Raw genomic sequence first — 22366 nt, forward strand, 5'->3', positions numbered from 1 at the left:
GGGCTTGACCAAGGTCTCAAGCAGGCTGTCTTTACGTTGGTGGTAATACTTAAAGACATACTAAATATTGTAAAGCTTTAAATAATTCCAATAAAAGTACTAATAGGAACAATCAACCCTAATCATCAGAGCAGCTAATGCCGCCAGGTGCTCCCATGTGCCAGGCACTGTGAGGAGAGCTCTGCACGCCCTTCTCATCCAGCCCCAAGAGGGGGGCGAAGAGATGTCAGAATTTGAATCCAGGTCCAAGGGCACAGGCTCCAGGCAATCCCACAGCGAGCCTGGGCCCGGCTCGGGCAACCAACAGGAAGACGGTTCCCACAGGACTCAGGAAAACAGCCTGTCTAAGAGATCCCACAGCTGTGTCAGGGAGAAGAACAGAGAGAGATTTCCCATTCCCAGCTAAGAACGTCCAGCAACTTAAAGATTTAGCCTTCAGTTTTAAAAAAAAGTAAAAAAAGTACATAGCTATTTATATAGTATCTCAGGGCTTTGCCAAATACCGCATTTTATGATCCTCCATCACCCCATGTAGATGGCAGACAACTTATTTTATAGGAGACCGAGACTCCAGGAATGAAGTAACTTGGCAAAGAAACACAGTGGCGAGAACCCAGCCCTCTGCCGCAGACCCGGTCCTCATTACGGGAACCCTCGCTGCCTCCCGGGCCCTCCCCGCAGCGGGCACGCCAAGCTCCCTGGCCCGGGGGCAGCCCTCTGAGAGGCACCGGAGGCGGTGGAGGCCCCTCGAGGGGAGGAAGAGGTGGCAGGGCTGGCGGGGCAACGTGGCCCCAGCGACAGGGGAAGGACCTTATTCCCTGCTACATTCTGAGCCCAGAGTCAGCCAGGCAGATGATTACTGGGATGAATGAACAGAAGAGGCAGAGCCACAGGGAGGCAAGCCGAGGGTGGCATCAAAGAGGTGACCGAGTTCCAACAATGAGGTTGACACAACGTGATGTTTATAAACACTTAAAATTGAACATTTGTCCACTTCAATTATAGGCTGTGCTTTTCATTTTTTGGAGCCAAATTTTTAAGGTCTTAAACATCTTTTGGACACCCTGGTGAGCCCTCGGCCTCTATACTGGGCATTTGCAGACAAAGAAATAAAACTACCCCCCCACCATACACACACTATTCCCTGAGAGGCAGGAGGGGGCAAGGGATGGGAGGCCAGAGTCTGGCACCAGACGGCAGGAGCCTGAATACCAGTCCAGCAACAAAGAGCTGTGCAGCCTTGTGGAGTCTCCTCAGAGCCTCAGTTTCCCTATCTGTCAGAGGGCAGTGACAGTCCCACCCAGAAAGGGAGTGGAGAGGACTCACTGAGACAGTCACACAGATGTTTCTCTAGCACAGGGCCTGGCCCAGGGAAATGCTCCAGGAATACCAACACAACAGGTGTGCTGTTCTCCCAACGGAACATACCGGAAGTGCTTTTTCAACGTACACATGGCCCTCCCTCTCGCCCCGCCCAGGGGTGTGCCCTCAGGTGCACACTGCCCCTCCCCCCACCCAGGCTCTGTGTGCACATCAGCTGGGGGTGTGGGGCAGGAGGGAAGACAGGTGGCAACAAGCGAAAGGAACCAACGTTTAAGAGCAACGACCATGTGCCCGGCACTGCGCAGGCCCTTTGTCACTGTGAGCAAGGTGACAGCCCACTTCCTGAAGAGCAATGGAGACTGCAGGCCGGGAAGGCCCTCCACCCTCAGCCACACTCAGCTCAGCTCAGCTCCACCGTGGCTGCTCCGACTCCAGGCCTCATGGGCCGACAAGCAGCATCTCTCTCAACCATGTGGCATGAACAGAGAGAGGCGCAAAGCAGCCTAGTGGGGTCTGCCTCCCAAGGAAAGCATGTGAGCAGCCAGCAAGGGCACTGGCCGTGCTCTAACCTTGGGGAGCTGGGCAAGACCCGTCTCCCGCTGGGCTGCGGGCGCCTCCTCCATAAGATGAGGGTTTGAACTATTCAGTCTCTATGGTCCCTTCGAGCTCAGGGAGTTTCTGATCTGAAGACCCCAGGGCCCTAGAGGTGCAGCCCCCTGGCCTGGCTGACCAACTTGGAGGAGGCTGTGACCCCCATGGCCCACCCCCAGTTGGCCTGGCCCCTTGGCCGGAGGCCAGGTTCCTGGTTAGGACTTAAGGATGGGGGGCAGAGGGTGACCTGCTGACCCATGACTCCAGCTCCCCAGGAGACCTGGCAGTGGGGAAGGGGCACTGGGCGTAGAGGGGAATCTTCTTCTCATATACAACTTAATCACTCCTTAAAACTGGACTACTGTCATCCCCATATCCCTTAGGGTTAAGGAGCCCAAGCACTGGGGTTTATGACGAGCTCAAAGCAGGGGAAGTTACTGCAGAGGACAAGGCAGGGAAATGGCAGTCATTGTTCTTTTCAAAAGACAAAGAAAGAAACCCATCCAGGCGCTGGGAGAAGCTACACGGTCAGGTAAGTGATGACGTAGTTGTCCCTTTGATCAGAGAGCACAAAGCCAAGGGACACGCCTGCCAAATGGGCCAGCACCTCCGGAGTCAAGATCCCAGCCAGGGCTGCCTACCTCTTCCGAAAGCTGGTGCATGCAACAAACAGGTGTCTCGACTCCACCAGAATACTGGACACAGAAATCAAACTGAGTCAGCCGTTGGTGGGGGTGAGTCCGGGGCGGGGGACGGGGCAGCAAGCACAGTACAGAAAGCACAGGCTCTGGGGATGGGCAGATCTGAGCCTGAATCCAGCTCTGCCATTTACTAGCCTTCTGCAGCCCTAAGCAAGCTCATTAACCTCTTTGAGCCTCACTTTCTAACCCTGCAAAATGGGGACAAACTGTATAACTTGAAAAGATTATTAAAAGAAATAAGAGCAAAAAGTATACGTAAAGCACAGTGTCAGTCTCACAATTGGTCCTCAGCAAACAGTGGGTGTTTATTTGTTGAACCCATGGATGCATGGACAGCAGCAACAACAGAAAGATGTTAACAGCTGCTGCCACCAGAACTGTCTAGCTGCTACTTAATTCAGGCCAGAGCCAGCTTCCTCTCTAACTTTTTAAAATTGAGAGCAGGCAACTCAGCTCACGATCAGGCTGAGGTCTGAACAAATGCCTCCAATGTGTTCACACAGACAAGGCAAAACTTTAGTTGCTTTTTTAAACCTTACGGAGTCCTCAATATCTTATGATGGTCACAGATTTTCCCTGATTCCAAAACCACACAAGTAGCAAAATTACCTCGGTAAGCTCTTCCCACACAAGGAATGCGATGTGGTCTAGACCTCATGCAGGAGCAAAGGCTGGTACCCACAGTTCCAGACGGGAGCCAGCGCACGGACCCACGGAGGCACGGCTGGAAATGTGTCCCACCCAGGCTGCCGGGAGAAACGAGGCAGGGTCTTGTCAGCCCTCGAGGAGAGAGCGCCTGGCGCACGGCTGACCACGAGACAGCCCGGGAGCTGGAAGCTGGGTGCTATCAAATGCAGGTTCCTGGGCCAGGTACCTCACGGGGTGAGCGAGCTTGAGTCAGGAATGCAAGAGGATATCGGAGCTTTTCCTGTTTCATGTAAACAGGCGGCTGGAGAGCAGGCAGCCAGGGGAAAGCCAAGGGTTGGAGGGAGGGCTGTCCTGACAAAAGGAGGAGGGAAAGGATGCTCCTGACACCAACAGGACCCAACCTCTCACCACCTCTTCTCAGTCTGGAATGGGTCCCCATCGGGGGAACCGCGATGATATGAAACCAAACCCGTGACCTCAGGAGCTTAAATCCCAGAATGCTGACCAGGAGCCATACATTCTAAATGACACAGACACCGGGAGAGCTCCCAGGCCTCAGAGGACCCACGTGGACACAAGCACACAATGGGAGGAATTAGGGAGACTGTAAATAGCCAAACTCGTATATGAGCCAGATTTTTTCCCCAGATTTGCTCTCTGTGAGCAGAACTGACACAGGTTTCATATTCGTTTATTTTAACTTGTTTTCTTGGGAAAGTATAAATGAGCAATTAAAAAGGAAGGTGACACAGCGGACAGAACTATAGTAAGCAATTATCACAATGAAAAAAATGAACGACCATAATGCAGAAACAACTGTAAAAATTAGAAATAGAAAATGTTTTTAAAGTTCATGAGTAATAACAATCTGAGGTATTTTCACAATTTCAAAAAAAAAGGGGGGGAAGGTGATAAAACAAGGGAGAATGGACAAAAGGGAGCCTAGATGCCCCGCTCCCAAATCAGAGAGAACTGCACTGACTAGCAAACCTCCTTGTTTCCATTTAAAAATAAGCGGCAGGAGGTGTTAGGAAATCTTCCTTCTCTAAACAAATCCCTTTGATCATAAAGAGGCGAAAAATAGTTATACAACTTTCCATATGCACAGCACCTCACAGTTTGTCAAGCATTTTTATGCACATAATTTCACCCACCCCCCCAGAGCTTTGTGAGCCAGAAGGGCAGGGACAAGCATCCCCACTGTTAATGAGATGCAAATCATGACTCAGAGATGGTTAGTGACTTGTTCAAGGTCACACAGCTGGTAAGCATGGGGCAGGGATTTCAATACACAATCTTAGTCTCTAAATTGGGAGCTTTCTCTATAGTGCCCCTCCCCACCCCAGGGAAAATCAGTTTTAGGAACTTTGCCTTCTTTTAATTGCCAGCACTGAATACATCTGCTAAATGACAGACTGAAACTACAGACCAGAGTGGACTGGAGAGGAGGGGAAGGGGGACGCGGCTGACCCTCAACATCTGGAATGAAACCTCCACGGCAGAGGATTGCTCTGTGGTCCCTCGGGAACTGGGCCTGCCCCCCCGCCCCCGCTCTGTTTTTAGAGACACTTCCCTACAAACTTTTGTTTCCCCAGGTCTTCTTTTCCACGCCTTTTGTTTCTCCCAAATGATTTCATAATCCTTGGGTTGTTCTGTCATCACAGTGAGTTGCCGTGGGAAGGATTATTGAGGTTATGGACAAAGGACTGTGACCTCAGTGGAGGAGGCAGAAAAAACCCAGCCACCAAGACAGATTTCACACGCCTCGGTCACAGGTCACAGCGGGAGAGGCCAGGACACTCGACCCCACGGCCTTCTCCTTCTTATATTTGCTCCTCCCGCCAGGACCAGCCAGGGACTCTGTCACCAGCTTCCCAAACCTTCTCCTGATTGCCCGTGCAAAAGGTGCCAGGGCCTGCTAAACCCAAACCACAGTTAATCCAAGAACTATTTGCTCTGGGCCGTGGAACTGAGTCCCAGGAGAAAACACACACTCACACACACATCTGTCGACCCAGCCCTCATCCACACCTGCAGCCTGGGGCCTAGCAAGCCAGAGGCCCCCATCTCTCGTCTTCCCAATCCCATTCCTCGGCCCTTGCAGTGTCCGCTACAGGGGGTGCTACTGGCATTTGAGGGAGGCAGTTCTTGGTTGTGAAGGACAGTCCCACGCACAGCATCCCTGACCCTCACCAGCCAGATGCCAGCGGTGCCCTCTCCTGTCACTGGGACAACCAGAACACCCTCATACACTTCTAGACAGGCCCCTCCTGGGGTGTTACCCTCACCATAAAGTCTGCCCAGTGTGTACGCTCGGGTGTCTCCCACACTCACACACACACACCCTCCTTGAAAGCAGGGGCTGTCTTATTCACTCCAACCACCATTTGCCGCCCTGGCCCCACGTCACTCCTGTGGGGTGGAATTGCAAACTAGACAAGTCCTCCCCGAGGCCGTGTCTGTCTCCATGGAAACGACAAATGTAAATAACTGCCATACAAAGCCGACGGAACCAAGGAGGCCACAGGACTTGGCGGAGAGAACATGGGGCCAGGTGTGTGGGTCCTGGGTTTGAGTCCCACCTTCACATGTGACTCTGGCTAAGACCCTAGACTTCTGAGCTTCCTTTATCCTATCTATAAAATGAAACCTGGATCTTTAAGTTTCCTTCCAGCTGAAATATTCTAAGTGCTCAAGCTTAGAGAGACAAAAGGGATGGAGGCAAACAGAGGCACCAGAGGCCAGTTCTAAGCTTCCCACAGGGAGTGCATGTGCTCTGTGGATTTCCATAAGCAGTAAGGCCTGTGTATGGGTCAGACCCCAGTGCCTGGCCTACCTGAGGCTTGGGAAGTAACTTTTGATGAGGGACTAGCGACAATGCAGGAGCCAAAGAAGAGGGTCTGGGTAGCTGAGAGTTGGCTGTGGTGTGTGCACAAGGTGCCTGACCTATTTCCTGCTCTGACTCTCCTCCTCCGAGAGTGCCCAGGCCCCAGGGAGAGCCTGTGAGAAGCAGTCCCATGGGACTCCACTCCCTTCCACTCACCTGCCCAGCACAACTGGCCCCATTCTCTGGAAGAGCTCCCGGCTTGACCTTAGAAACAGGAAAGCCCAATGCTCTGGGAGGTAACTTACTCCACAATTCCCATAAAAATCTTTCCTCCAGGTTCCATCAACTATGAGAATGGGGCCCCCCAAAACACTGGGGAAGACTCAGCTTTGAAATATACAAGTGTATCTGAATGGATGAACACCACAGATGAGACCCAGCCTCAGGACACGGCCCCAGACAAAGTCACTTCCAAATACAATGAAAACAGCTTTCGAAAAGTGGCCTCAATAGGGAATCCCAGAGAAATAAGAACAGAGAGTTCTCTGCCTCATAACAGAGCTTCACCCTACTCTGGCATAAAACAGATAGAAAACCACACCAGGACCCTTGATTTCCACGTGCTGTGATAGAAGGGCTTGGGACAGTCATACGTACACATGCACGCACACGTATGAAGACGTGCACACACACTCCCTTGGGCACTAAGCCCCCTGGCTGCCCTACCCTAAGCTCTGCTTCTATTTCCACCTCCCCTGGCCACCCATGCTTGGGAGAGACATTTTTCGCACAACGTCTACTTCAGTTGTATTTCAACCTACTACCACATCTAGCATTTGACAGAGCCATAAGATAAGATAACAACAACAATAATAACATGACATTGATGACGATGCCCTTTTAAGAAAAGAGAAGCACTGAGGTGTTCAACAAACAGGAACCCCATGCAACACCTTTGCTGCAGAAAGCGTGCTGAGCCTGTGCAGTGAAATGACTGTACTTTTTGAAGGTGCATTTCCAGGACCTCCAAAGGCAGAGGAAGACTCCGGCAGGGGCCCCGGGAGCCAAGGACGCGAAGGGGAAGCTCCGGCGGGTCACGTGCCGCGCTGGAGCTCTGAAGTGCGCTCGGCCCCGCTGACGTAACTATTAGAGAATTTAAAAGTCCCAAACTCGGAGGAAATCCAGTGCAGAGTTTTATGGCTAATCCAGCGCCGCTGTGGCCCGCAGGGGGTGCCCCTGCGCGACCGGGTGGGACCACACGAGCTCAGAAGGAACCCAGCGGGGAGGGCGCAGAGCCGGCCACGGGCCAGACCCCAACCGTGGGCACTGACCGCGGCCACGCGCATGGACCCCAACAGCGGGCGGGGACCCCAACTCTGGGCGAGGACCTGGCCACCGGCATAGACGCCAACCGCGGGCGGGGACCTCAACCAGGGGCGAGGATCCCAGCCGCGGGCGCGGATCCCAGTCGGTCCCACCGACGGAACTAGCCTCCAGAGCAGACGCCCCGGGCACCGCGGCTCCCCCGCAGACGCACTCCTCTGCCAGCAGGGGACACAAATGTGTGTTTAGCCTCTTTCTTCCCCTTAACCAGTCCCTGTTGGGGAAAGATGAAATGAGCTTCAGCTACCACTTCTAGCACGCCTTTGTCTGGCGGCCAAGGTCCTGGGGACGCCGGTCTCCTCCCTGACCCCGGGCGCCCGCCCTCCCGTCTGCCCGTGGCCGAGGCGCACTTACCGGCCCCGAGGCGATCGCGATGGCCCGCACGGAGCCGCCCTCCTTCTGGGACGGAACTGCCAAAAAGCCCCCAGCAGCTAAGTTTTCCGAGGCGGACGGCGGCGCAAAGAGTCTCCACTGCCCGACTCGGCCAGGGGACGCAAACTTTCCCGGGGCAGCGGCGCGGGGCGGGCGCGGGGGCGGCGCGGCTCGGCGAAGGGCTTGGGCAAAGTAGCAGCACAAAAGGCCAATGACTGGGCGCGCGGCGGCCGGGCCAGGCTCCTCCCCCAGCTCTCGGCGCTCGGAGCCGGCCAGCGCGCAGCCAGCTGCTCGCGCAGGGCGCCCGCCGCGCTCTCCTCCCGGGCCAGGAATGCGCGGGCCGGTCCCCGGCGCCCCGACCCCCGAGGGGCCCACGCGCCGCCGAGCGAGCGGGGCCCAGACAGGCGGACAGACGGCCGCGGCCCGGTCGCTGCTCCTGAACGTGCCGCAGACTTCTTCCAGGAGTCTTTGAGTCATGACAGCTTGTTACAGTTCTTAGTTTTTCCACGGCGCTTTCCACTACGCATGGCAACGCGGGGAAGGCACCGGCGCGTGAAATGACGGAGAAGGCCAAGTACAGGCCGGGAGCCCAAGTCTGCGGTTCACGCACGCTTCCCCCCGCGGGGCATTTGGCGGCGGGGGAGCCAGCCCCTGAAGGAGGGTGGGGATGAAATGGTACCTCTCTTGTTCCTAGAGCCAAATTCTGGCCCTTCTTTCTTCACCTGCCCAGCCAGACCTAACACTGCTTAACCACAGATCCTTAGGCGCACTGTGCTCTACAGTTTGCAAAACGTGTTGACGCGCCTTCTCCAGGACTGTTGCACCCTCTGAAGTGGCAGAGACTAAATCCAAACCACTTCCTGCTGCCATATTCCGGGGGAGCATGTGTATTTCTATTTGTGAGTTGTTGGTTTTGTTTTATTTTTTCCCTCAGAGGGCCCAAAATCAACTCCCTTGCTAACATTGACCTCACACCCAGAAATGGAGCTTACCTGCTGGCACGATTGCAGTGTATCACCTTTTCTCTGGAAATTTCTGCAGCTAGCCCCCAGCAAGAAGAGCCTGTGGCTGTATGTGGACGCCAGCCTTCCTATTTTAAGTTTAGTGTCACAAAAGCATTGCTATATTTTATATATGGGGACCAAAGGGCAAGGGACTCGCCAATGACTCAAGGCTTCCTTCCCTCCTCTTAAAGAAACAGAGCACCAAGACTTGATGGCCCCAAATGAGAATTCTCTGTACAATAAAGAAATAGACTTTTATTGCCTTCCACTAAAATATTGTTTTTTAAAGACACCAGGCTTCTAAGAGTCACATTTCTGATGGAAATTTAAGTAGATTCCTTGTTCACATGCTTATCATGGGCTCACTGGTATAGTATTAATGTACCCATTTCACAAATGTGATAACCACCCAAATAGGCTAATTTGTTTAAATGTACACCATCAGCTATAGGTAAAGTGAGAACTGGAGTGCCCAGTCTTCTGTGTCCTTGTGCCCTAAACCCAGGTCAGACCCGCTTATGTGAAAAAACATGCCCCACTCACCACCTTGTAAGCTCAAGCACTCCAATTAGGCAAAGAGCTGAGATGAATCTGAGGTGCCATCGCTTTCATACGAAACAGCTCTTCCTAGTTGCCAGATGCATATCCTTCACGATGGAACCCAACACCAGGCAGAGACCCCAAATATAGTCAGGTGACCCCAGCCATGGGCACGGACCCTAATAGGGGGCAAGAAATGTACCACTATGCTTTGAAACCCACTGGTGTGGCCAGTAGAATGATGCCCTCACCAAGGATGTCCATATTTTAATCCCCAAGGTCTATGAATATATTAAGTTACATGGCAAAGCGGAATTAAGATTGTAGATGGAATTAAGGTTGCTAATCATTTGGCCTTAAAATAGGCAGATTATCCTAGATTATCCAGGTGGGCCCAATGTTATCCTAAGGGTCGTTAGAAGTGGAAGATGGAGGAAGAAGAAAAGAGTCAGAGAGAGAGAAGAGACAGTGAAGCAGTCACAATGAGATTGGAAGATGCTGCGCGACTGGCTTTGAAGGTGGAGGATGGGCACCACAGCCCAATGAATGTGGGCAGCCTCCAGAAGCCGCAAAAGCAATGAAACAGGTTTTTCCTTAGGGCTTCCAGAAAAGAACGCAGCCCTACTGACACCTTGATTTTAGCCCAGTGAAACCCGTGTCTGACATTCTATTTACAGAACTGTAAGAAAATTAATTTGTGTTGTCTTAAGCCAGGAATTTTGTGGTCATGAATTACAATAGAAATAGGACAGTGATACAGTAGGTGTCTGGTTATAACTGTGATTTAATCTCCTCTTTGAAGGATTTTATGAGTGTGTCTTCCACTTCATGAATGTCTCCAGAATCTAGGACCTCTCATTGCAGGAAAAACCCTCTGGCTGAGGAATGCTTGACCCCAGCACCTCTCCAAGGTGTCCCCAAGCTCAAGCTGTGCAATAATCTGGGGCAGCCAGCCTTCAGACAGAGCCATGGTCCAGTAGAGGACATAGTCATTAGAAGATGAAGTCAAGGGATCCCAACATCACAGAGGACTGAGATTCAAATCTCACCGTATGACAGAGATACATCCACGCAGGAAACCCTCGGCCAACCCACACAGCCCTGGTCCTAGCCACAGCCAGCAATGATGCCCGGATAATAAACCTGAAGCTACAGTAAGTGTGCATTGCCTGCGTCCTCCTGCTCCATGTCAGGGTGACAACACAATGCTGGGACAGAGGAGGGCAGAGGCACGCTTACGCCCTCTGTCTTGGGATACCTGGAATTACAGGAAAAGACTGAATCACAGGCAGCAAGGATGTGCCTTACTCGTTACATCCATGACTGAATCCTTACATTCTAAGGATTTCTTGGGTCTGAGTCAAGGCCAAGGCCTCTGCAGAAATGTGGCGTATGTGAGTGTTTTCAGCAATGCCCTACTTCAATAGCTGCTAAATGATCTTCTCCAGAGTCCTAGGGTTTCTGGAGTTATCTTAAAGGCTACCTGGAGGTCACCCATAGCATCTGCAAGCCAGAGCCGTTCCACTTTTATCTGTCCTATCTGTGGGTTCCACATAAGATTTTGTTTGGAGAAAAGGTTCATTTGGAGGGAAGGGAAAAAAAAAGAAGATGTGAAAACTGCTTTACAGAAAAGAATTTGTGCTGTCGGAATCCTAGAATCCAACCTGAGACCCAAAGAAGGAGAGTGGCACGCCCAAGGCCAAGGGCGGCATAATGACAGAGTAGGTGTCTGGAAGGAGATTTTTTTAAACTTAAGTAGAGAGAACAGTATATAATGAACCCTCTATATATTTCCCAGCTTCAATATTATCAAATCCTGGCCACTTCTGTTTTATTCATATGCCCACTTCCCCCTGCTGCCCAGATTATTTTGAAGCATATCCCAGATATCATCATTGAATCAGTCAGTATTTCCGACTGACTCTCCAAAAGGCAAAAACTGGGAAGGGAATTTTTGAAGGCTCTTTATTCCTTAATTCCCCCAGCCTCCCTTTAAAAGGACCAACACTGCTGAAAGATCATCTCCAACCTGCAAATATTAATAGGAGACGAACCACAAAACCAGACCCACAGGTCTAAAATTCAGCGCACGTAAGACTCACTGGGTTATTGTTAAGATGCTCCCAGAGATTCTGGATCAGGAGGTAGGGGAAGGGGCTCAGGAAAGCACATTTTAGCAAGCATATTCTGGATAATTCTGATGGAGATGCTTTCCTAACCACACTTGGAGAAACTCTGACTCTGAACTTTCGTGGCATCCCAAACTGCTGTTCCCTCTCCTTATTTACTTACTTATGTTCAAATAATTAGTGTTGGCATGGTCATGTGACAATCCTTGGCCAACAGAACAGAAAGGGAAGTCAGCTGGGCTTCTGGAGATGCTTTCCTCACTCTCTGGAGGAAATGCAGGACTGCGTTTCTCCTGTCCTTCAGATGTCTTCCTGCCTCTCGACATTGTCATGTGAGGGCGTGATGCTTGGAGCTGCTGCAGTCAGCTTGAAATAATGAAGGGGACACCAACCAACACGTTAAATTCAGGTAGAAGGGAAGATGAAAAGAGCTAATGAATTATTCAGCCTTGGAAGTGCCCTGGCGCTGGACTTTCTGCCACGTGAGATGATGGACCTGTTATTGTTGAAGTTGGGGTGATGATGATGATGATTGTCAGCTAGTCTGTTACTTACAGCTAAAAGCCCCCTAAAAGGACTGTCAACTGTGATGTTGAGAAGCACTCACTCATTTGGTCGATACAAGATCTAAGGCTCCAGAAAGGAAGGAAAAACCACAAAGCAAATGAAAGCTTATTTGCCAAGGGAGTCTCTGGAATACAAAAGGCACATTGGCGCCTGGGAAATACCCCTGTCCCTTTCTGCCGAGCAACACTTTGCTCTGTGTTTGCAGCTTCCTTTAATATGGTGTCGTGGCAACAATATTTTCTTTGGCTGCGAAGTGGGAAGCCACATGGAAATGGGAAGCCAGGTTAGAAACCTGTGCCCAAATTTGCCTGACACATAAATCACCATGAACTAATCAAGTGTTCACTGAGCACCTGCAATCACCATTCCAAGCACCCACGGGGGCATAAAAATGTACAAAACGGGAACGTGCCTGGAAAGCCAGACTCGTGCTAGAGAGGCAAGAAGCAGGATTATGGAGCCAGGAACGCCAGCAGACACCAGATGCAGCTGGCTTTGGGGCAGGAAGAACTGGAGGGTATGGCCTGTATATTTGGAGAAGTTATTACAGGAGACTGAAAGGAACCTCCATTCTATCAGAGGACTTTCTTCTGCCCCATTGGACCAACGGCTCCTCCCTGGACTGCCAGTGCCACAGTTGCATACACCAAGAGACCTGGGAAACAAGGCCAGAGACTGGAGACATGCAAGTCTGGCTGGTTAACTGATGGGGAGTACGTGATGCTGAAGGACAGAAGCCAAACTCTCTAGAGACAAAGGACACACCAGCTCCTTGCTGGGAGGTGCGAGTCTAAAAGAAATTTCCTGTCTCTGACGTGTTGATGGACACCCAAGTGGAAGCTTAGGGACACTGGTGCCCTGAATTACAGCAATGTTGTCCTCAGAGAATACCAGGGCATTTGGTCTGGGCACCCACACATGGCCAGACGGCATAAACTTTCCTACACTCAAGGGGTTTCTTTCTGTCATTCAAAATCACTTATTAAGTAGCTGCCATGTTCCTGGCCTTGAGCAAAGTCAGATGGCTCGTGGTCCCTTGCTCGCTCCTACAGTTGGATCAGGTAACAGCTACCACATGACAGAGACAAAAAAGGCGTATTTAATCAGCCTTGAAAGCTATGGGGAGATGTTCCTGAAGACGGAATCCTTCAGCTTAGAGGATAAGTTTAGAGGCTAAGGAGGTGTTACCATATTCAGATTTCTTATATTACTAGAGTATTTTAATAGTTATGCATTTAAAGCATATTAGGAAAAAATATATAATTAGCACACCCAACCCATAACTTCACAGACATTACCTAGGACAAAACTAAAGTAATACATTGAAATAAAAGTGAAGCAATTTAAAGAAAAATAGTAGGTAGATAAAAATACAAGTGGCAACAGATATGGTAAAAGTCTTGTAAGTGGTACAAGAGTGATGGACTATGGTGAAACCCCAACCTACAAAAAGAAGGGAAATGGGCCAGGAGAAGAGAAATAGAATGTTCTGGGTAGTGGGAATCAAATCTCTTTGAACATATTCAATAACTTGTGATAAGGAAGACCATGATTAAGTCATTCAGCAAATATTCCTTGAGCAGTTACAACGCCTTAGGCGCCAGGACAAGGGACTGAGCAGGAGAGACAAAATCCTTGCCTCGTGGAGAACAGCTTCTAGATAAGCATTATATGGCCACCTACATTAATTACCAAGTGAGAGGCAAAGACAGTTAGGGCCTCGAGCTGTTTTAATCTTTTAATGCCCGTGTGCTCTCTCTTAACCCAGGCTGTGGTCTCCTAGAGGGCAGAAAACCAAGCCTTCGACAGTGCCCGCCCCAGCAACTGTGTAGGCTGAGCCCTACTGTGCTGACTCTCAGTCCAGTGCTCGCTGCCCGTCCTCTTTCTCCTCTCCTGGCATTAGAGTCCCCTCCTCCAGGGCCAGCCACCGCAGCCTCCCCCAGCCCTATTGCCCAACACCTCCTAGTTCCTTGAGGTCCTTCTTCTCTAGCACAGCCGCATCTCAGGGCTCCACCCAGTCACTAGAAACCCAACCAAAAGGGCATTTTCACCTAGAAGATTGTCCCATCATCCGCCAGCTTTGAAGGGTGGCAAAAAACCATCTACATGACAGCTTGCACTCTGCCTTCCCCACTTAATAATCAGATAAAGGAAACCACAAAGGCAACTGAAACCTTTCTTAAATGACCACTATAATATTAGCTAACATTTGTGAGCATTGGGTACCCAGCCAGCACTCAGCTAAGTGGCTGACGTCTCTTCTCTCCCTTAATCCTTATAGGAGCCCATGCCGTAGGCCCTGCTATCGTCCTTTGCTGGCAAAGGACCTGGAGGTGACCCACAGTCACACCAAACATAGCCAGGTTCATACAGACACTGTGTGTCTGTGAACCCAAACTCCTAACCAGGCCACAGTGATGGAGGACTAACCTTCAGGTTATTTTTATACTCTCCCAACATGTCAGCAGAGGAATATGCTGTGAGGGACCAGGACCAGTGCCGGCTCCTTCATGTGAGCTCAGTTCTCACACTAAATAAAATAAGAGCCGCTTCACTAGTGAACTCTGAGGAAGGGTTTTTTTTTTCCCCCTTTCTAGAAGGAATCACTGCTTTGGGCTTCTGAACTAAGTCTTCACATTCCACAAAGGGTTGTCCAAGCAGCGAGGTACATTCCTGAACTGCAACCCAGCAAAACTTCAGTTGTAAGGGCAGAGAGAAATATTTGTAGGCGGGATTCAGGCCTCCAAAAAATTCAGCCATTCCCTCCGCCCATGCTAAGATGAAATGTCAGCCTGAACCCAAAATACACGCAGGAAATGTGTGGGGGCAGCTTTCCACGTGACTCCTCAGCCTCATCCAGAATTTCTAGACGTGGCCTTGGAATTTTCCTTGAGTGCACACACAGCGCACTCCACACACAGGCATGCATTGCTCCCACGTGCTCAGCCGAGCCTGCATTTGAATTCAGCTGAGTCCTGATTTTGAGTAAGTCATTGACTAGATAGGGAGCCAGGCTCACTCTGCCTGCTGCCCCCTTCCTGGGCAGAAAAACAGTCTTCCCCAGGAGTCAGAGTCAGATGTCTGCGTGATATCAGGGCGCTGCTTGAAAAACTAAACATTGGAGGTGACAGCCGCAGCAGTGCGAGGGTCTGGTGGGCCGGGGGCGGGGGAGGTTGGGCAGGGCTCAGTTCAGTCTACACAGTGATAACGATTACGTAGATGTCTCCTCTCCCCACCAGAAAAATCAGCATCTAAAGGCTGAGTCTTTCTTTGATTTGCTTCTGCATCCCTTAGACCAGCGGTTCTCAAACTTTGCTACACAGTAGGATCATCTGGGAACAGGCCACACCCCATATCAATTAAATCAGGAACTCTGGGGGTGGCATGTAGGCATCGATATTTTTTAAAGCTCCCTAGGAGATTTCAGTTTGACAGGAGATTTCAAGGTTGACAACAGTGCCCTAGATCCTTGCTACTCAAAGGGTGGCCCATGAACCTAGCAGCTTCTTGAACTCCAATGTGTGGAAGAGTCACTGGCCACCTTGTTGAAATGCTGATTCTGACTCAGCAGGTCTGGGGTAGGACCTAAGACTCTGCCTGCCTAACAGGCCCCCAGGGGATGCTGAGGCTACTGGTCTGAGGAACCACATTGTGAACAGCGTGGCCCTAGAACAGAGGCCCTCTTGGGGCAGTTTTGCCCACCAGGGGACATTTCACAGTACTTGGGGACATTTTTGATTGTCATGACGTAGGGGATGCTACTGGCATCCAGTACTGGCAAACATCCTACTATGTGCAGGTCAGCCCTCCCTGACAGTTACCCAGCCCAAAATGTCAGTGGTGCCAAGGATGAGAAACCGAAACCCTGCCTGGAGCCCCTCACACGGACCCTCATGTAGGTGGCCTCAGTGTGAGTGAATGAGTAATTGAGCGAATGAATGGTTTATACCCGCAATGATTTTCTTGTCGTATTGTTAAACTAACCAGGCTGACAGACTCTGATTTCTCTTTTGAGGGCAGTACCCAATAGACACACCCTGTATCGGATGGACAAGACACAATCAATCCGCAAACATCTGCTGAGGGCCTACTCTGTGCAGCCCACTGTGCTAAGGAACAGGACCAGGCATAGCCCCTGCCCTCAGAGGGCTCACTCTCAGGCGGGGACAGCCATGCATTGAGCGCTTGCCCGTGCCAGCCCTGAGCCAGCACTCCCCACACACCATACACTGAATCCTCACCAGGTAGGTACTAATTTTATCCACATTTTACAGATGAGGAAACTGAGGCTTCAAATGATTAAGTAACTTGATCAAGGTGCCAGAGTGCACAAGTGACAGATTTGAACCCAGATGTGTCTAACTCAAAACACCCAAGCTCTTTTGCAAAGGATGAAATCCCATATGGCCAGCTGTGATGCACTTGCCTGTCTTAAAGTTGTGGTCAGGTCACAGAAAGGACCCTCGACACTGGGGCAGGCGGTGGGGGGACTCCCAGGGAGTTGGAGGGTAGAGAAGGCCTCATAGCCACTACGTGTGCCTGAGCCTCTCTGGTCTGTTGAACAAGAACGTGGTCCCCTAGAGGGCTGACAGGTAGGGGAAGGGAAAAGGCAGGGACAAGGACGTGTGAGGCCGGCCAGCATCTCTTGGCCATCTTGAAGTTCCTGCCTTGAAGTCAGGGTCCGCCTCTGCATTTACACCTTTCTCCACATTTTACACCAAAGGAAAAGGCATTTAGAAGAGAAGACATAAAATACCCTTGCTTAGTCTTGTAGAGCCAGTGGCCTCTCAGGACGGCCAGGAAGGAGCAGGAAAGCATAACAACGTTCATATTCAGGTCATAGTTCCCAAATGCAAAATGCAAATAGAGCTTCTGAAAAGCCAAAACTCTCCCCCATGTGGAGCCATTCTACAGAGCAATTACTCCCCACTGAAGATAAGATACGAGCCTAATAAGAGGCATAGACATCAATTCAACAGGGAGCCTGGTGGTTTCTGACAGATAAACTTCCCATCTTCCTGCAAAAACAAAACTAACCCCTGCGAAGATCATTAAGAGTGTTTTATCTCCCAAGGATTCATGGCCCAACTGTTTGTAAAGAAACTTGAAACGGACTGTTGTGTCCTCTGAGAGTTTCCTCAGTAAACTGCTCACAGCCACACTCGGCTAGAAGGAGGGGAAACTCAAGTTTCAGCAGAACTCTCTCCTATTTAACTCTAATCCGAGACTGCCCTCCCCGTCAGCGTCCACGCACTCCCCAAGTCATGGTGAATTAGAGAATCTGGGAGCATTTGTTCAACCAGCTTTTCATAGTGGTTTTTCTGCAGTCCTACTGCGAATGCTGTCGGCCACGAGCAAAGGAAAGCCAGGGCCAGCATGGCACACAGGTGACAGCTTAACTCATTTTACAAAAAAGCTGGAGCAGGCCTGCGATGCAGCTTACTCAGACACAACCCAAGGACAAGGTTACTTTAACCACTGCCTCCTCCTCCAGAAAACCATCTGTAACATCAGCTCACAGCAGGCTCACCGAGGGTGTCGACTGTGCACAGCAAAGAGGACGCTTGCTCACTAGAGCGCCAGTGGGTTTGTTGAAAAGAGCACTGGTCTTGAGGCCAGAAGAACTGCATTCAGTATGAGTCAGACCAGTGGCCCCCTGTGTGGCCTTAAGGAAGTCACACACCCTCTCTGGGTCTCAGTTTTCTCATCTGTAAAATGAAGAGACTGAAGGTCCTGAAGTTCCTTCTGGTTCTAATATGTCATGACTGTGAATGTCTGAGTCAGGCATGAAGTGGTACCCATCTCAGAGGGTGAACATCCCTGCTCCCAAGCCTCAGGAGCCAGAGGAGTATCTGCCCCAGACACTCATCACAGGAGGCCTGGAAAGGCAGTCTGGCCTGGAGCTGAGCTTTCACGCCCAGGCTTGGCACTCCCCCAAATTCTCACTTTCTGCCAACTCTGGCCATGCACGTTTAAATACCAGCTGCTCAGTCACTTGCCAGGAAGGGTCTCCTCCTCCGGCTATTGTGCTGTAGTGTCTGACGGTCAGGCAGGGCCAGACAGCCTTCAGCCCTGCCCCTTCCTGTAGGAGGTCTGGGATGAGTGAGCAGCTCAAAACTTCATGCCAAGATAGTCGGCAATTTGTCCCATAAGATGCACTCAGAGCTTGTGTTCCGCTGGTGCGGCCCGGCTGTGCTCACCCACACAGGCGCTCACTGCCTCCCACAAATGTTAGGTTCCAGCCTCTTTGCAGCCACTCTTGGCAAGAGGTTAACCCCAAAGCCCTAGTTTCAAGGAAGAGAATGCAGTCCCCACATGTGCCAGATGGCTTGACCTTGCATCAAATACAATATTGCAACACTGAGGCCACCCCCGTGGGGAGGCTAGTGGCTACAGGACGGGAGGTAGCTGCAGAGGGTAGCGACAGATTCCAAAGAATCCAGGGCAGATGCAAATGAACTTCAGCAAATTCCAACTAGTCCGTGTGTCAAAGCACAAGTGTTTACCAGTAACCTGCGTTCTAGTAGTATTATCATCATTCAAACAATGATAGGCATAATAATGACAGTAATAATATAAACAATTACCCCTGACATTTAAGTGCTTCCTGCATGCCAGGCAGGCACTTTGCTAAGCTTTTTACACATATTTTTATGTAACCTCCATAATGTCTCCATGTGGTGGGCCCTAGTGTCATACACATTTTACAGGCCTTAGAGCGGCCCCAGACCATGCTCGAGATTGAAGAGTCTGATGATGGAGCTGAAAGGAGACCCTACCGTCTGCCTCCAAGGTCATGTCTGACCTGGTTTCCCAGGACAAGAAGCGTCCAACTCACCTGATAGCGAGTGGGGCTGAATTATTCAGCAAGTGCCTATGGTGCCCACTGTGCGCCACACAGAGCACTGGGGGCTGGGTAACCAAAAGCCGTGTCTGCAAGTCTAATGTTCCCACAGAAACAAGACCGGGGCTTATTCTCCTGGCCTGAGGCCAATGCATATCGAGCAAACATTTCTAGATAGAGAACTTAGGATCACAACATCCAACTCCTGGCCCTGTGTCAGGGGACACTGAGGCCCAGGGAGGGGAAGGAAGCACAGTCCCCTGGAGAAGGCACACAGTGGGCAGACAGGAGCCCGGGAACAACCTATCCCTTGGGAGTGTGTGAGCACTGAGCTGGGGGCCAACCAACCGCATGCTTTACTCACCTGCACCCGCCTCCCTCCCCACCTACCAATTTACCACGACCCTCTTTCCAGTGGGGGAGCCTGTGCCCAGAGCATCCTGGATGCCCATCGCAGCTCCTCCCTAGTGGGGGAGACCTTGGCTTCCCTTCTAAGCACCAGCCTGGGCGCACATTTGCTGGGTGACTGCTGAGCAGGCTGTGGGGATGGAGCTGCCCACAGGGCTCCCCGCAGCTCAAGGACCTTGTCCTTGGGCTCTCTAGGAGCTGACAGGCCCCCCCGCTCTGCAAGAGTCACAGCTACTGGCTATGGAAAGCTGGTTTTGTGCAGAGTCCCCCATGTCTTGCCTTCTCTAATCTCCATTTACTCCTCCCTCTAAACATCGGGGACATCAGCGGCCCCATTTACCAGCGAAGAAGCACAGGCTTGGAGCAGTCACGTGACCACCCAAAGGAGCCCCCCCCCCGCGAGTTGGAGCTGGGATTTGAACTCTGGCCCATCTAAGTCGTCCCCTCCCTGCAGCCGGATTTCACCCTCAGCCTCACTTCTGCTTCTTCCTCCTTCCACCCTCCTCACTCACCTGGGGCAGCTCCCGGGCCTTGCTCTCCTCCACCCAAGGGTGCCCCTGGCCTGCGAACTCCGCACTGACGGAAGTCCTCCATGCACCACGGCCCTGTCCTGGCCCACCCTGCCCACCCCCAGGGCATGGATGCACCCCTCCCCTGAAGCTTTTATTCCCAAACACCTTCTGCCCATCTTACAAAAGGAAAAGGCATTAAAAGAATCAGTAACAGACCTGTTCCAGTGCTTTCCCTGGAAACAGAAACACTTTCGCAGTCTGCGTCTGAACCAACAAGCTGCTAAAATATTTAACGCCGGATGACTCAACAGGCCCTGAGAAGAAAGGGGAGGCCGGGCCGCGGTTAGCTGGGCCTGCCGACGCCACGCACCCCACGGTGAGTCTCCTTCCCACCTGCCAGCTTCTCAGGACAAGAATGGGGCAGAGATGGCACATGGAAAACCCATCTCGGCCGTGGACCCATTTCATCTTTTCCCCTGGCCCAGAGAGGCGCCCTTGCAGATGTGGCCACTGGGGACGAGTGCGCAAGGAGGGTTCTCGATTAAGTGTGGCTGGTGGAGCCAGCTGACTGGGTTACCTGGGGCCTCCCTACCAGGCCTGGGCATGAGGTCACACCAGCTGAGCCAAGGCCTCCAGCTGGCCCCACGGGGAACCTCGTTCACTTGGGTACTGGGTACCAGAGAGTCACCTCCTGCTGGTCTGCGTTGCCGGGCAGTTGTGCTGTGAATATGCCCCAGTCTCCACTCTGGGGGCACCGCCACCTGGCGTTCCCACTTGCACAGCCGAGGGGCAAAAGGAGGGGTCCAGCTCTCCCTGAGCACCGCCAGGGCCCAGCCCTTGCAGGGCATCACAGACAGAACCTTGTGGAATCCACGCGGGCTCTGATGGCGATGATTAATCCCTTATGTGTAAGCAAAGAAACTGTCTTTGATGCGGGCTGTCCCATGCAGAAGCCACTAGCCCCATGTGGCTATTTCAATTTCAATTTTGATTAATCAGAATTAAATAAAATTCACAATTCAGTCCCTCAGTGGCCCTGAAACCTCTTCACCCTGAAACTGACCCGGGATTTTCAAGCGGCCTCATTTCAGGTGCTCAGTAGCCACAGGTGGCTAGTGGCTGTGGCACTGGATAGCAGAGGTGGAGAGCATCCCCATCATTGTAGAAAGTTCCAGTGGACAGCATTGTCTTAGAGACTTGCCTCCCCAAGATTCCACCTGACTAAGAAGTTAATGATCAGGGATCTAGACACGGATCTGATATCTGAAACACTTCCTGAAGAGAAATTCCAGTCCCAGCTCCAACTCTTACTAACTCTCTGACCTTGGACAAACCGAGCCAGCTCTCTGGGCTCCATTTCCTCCTCTGCACAGCCCCCTCTGCAGGTGGAGAGGAGCGTGGAAGAGAGCTGCATGGGGAAGTGCTTCAGCCCAGAGGGCGGGATAAGTGAAAGGGGGCTTATGCTATGGACTTAATTTGTGTCAGGCGCTCTAAACAAAGCACCTCACTTAATCGTAGGTATTACATGCCCCCATTTCACAGGTGGGTAAACAGGTCCAGAGGGTGATGCTCCCAAGGTCACAGAGCTGGAACTTGACATCGAGGCCTGTGCTTGTCTCACACCAAGGCTCAGAATTCCATGATCTTCTCTCAGAAACCTGGAAGCAGGTTTGGGGTGGCTGGCATTCCTGGGAAGTGCAGCCCCCTCCTCTGTGGAAGGGTCCTTGGGTAAGCTCAGGCATCACAGAGGAAATATGCCATCAGGGGCCAGAATCCAGTCCTAGCTCTGCTGCCAGTTAGCTCCCTTGTCCCTTCCTTATTCTGAGCCTCTACAAGAATGTCCCCAAGTTTCTTTCCAGCTTTAACCAGCTAGAGTCTAAAATACCCATTTCTCAAACACTGCTGTTGAAACAACCCTGAATCCAGGTCTAATGCAGTGGCTTCTGCGAGTGGCAGTCATGAGAGGTTCCCGGAAGAGAAGCCAGGTCAGTCTGGACACAGTCATTTGGAAAACCACCACCCTGCCCTGAAACTGGCCCTTGGGTCCAGAGGCAGCATGACAGAGGCCATGGGCAAAGGGGCTCAGAAACCCAGAGGAGATAGACATCAGGGCAGGGCATTCCCGTTGCAGGCACCTGAAAGCGGGGAATCCAGCCCACAGCCTCTGAGGAGGCTGCCAGCCTCATGGGTGCGCCTCACAAACCAGCTTTCCAAAGGGACTCGGCACTTTCCCAAAGGACAGATTCACCTCCAAGAGAATTCATTTTAATTACAGAACACAAAGACTTCAGAACATAAAGGCCACATTTAAAAAGGGCCTTTGACTTCTATGTATGATGGCTTGCAATGATTGAAGCCGTTGATAATGATATAAATCCACAACATTTATAGAGTCTTTCGTTCCTGAGCACCTTTGAACCAACCATGTGACAAGCTCTTTGTGAGCCGAACAGGGCTAGTGGAGCCCCCATTCAGCAGACAGAAATCGAGGCACAGAGAGGTCAAATGGCCGGAAAC

At 51.5% G+C, this 22366-nt stretch overlaps 1 protein-coding gene across 33 annotated transcripts in view; it reads right to left on the reverse strand.

The window, feature by feature from the left end:
• Window positions 1-22366, reverse strand: part of TACC2 (transforming acidic coiled-coil containing protein 2) — a 210163-nt gene that overhangs the window by 117055 nt on the left and 70742 nt on the right. Inside the window, exons 1-2 of one of the 33 annotated variants that reach the window (XM_070258494.1) lie at window positions 4734-4854; window positions 3225-3361 (exon numbers count right to left, since the gene is read on the reverse strand). The exons of 29 other annotated variants lie outside the window; for them this stretch is intronic. The gene's annotated coding sequence lies outside the window, so the exon portion shown is untranslated. Of the gene's footprint in view, window positions 1-3224; window positions 3362-4733; window positions 4855-7827; window positions 8221-8837; window positions 8952-22366 lie in introns of those variants that run through there. 3 more of the 33 variants (XM_070258445.1, XM_070258403.1, XM_070258566.1) reach the window with 3 other exon arrangements.

This window comes from Equus caballus, chromosome 1, assembly GCF_041296265.1.
Source record: "Equus caballus isolate H_3958 breed thoroughbred chromosome 1, TB-T2T, whole genome shotgun sequence".
Taxonomy (NCBI): domain Eukaryota; kingdom Metazoa; phylum Chordata; class Mammalia; order Perissodactyla; family Equidae; genus Equus; species Equus caballus.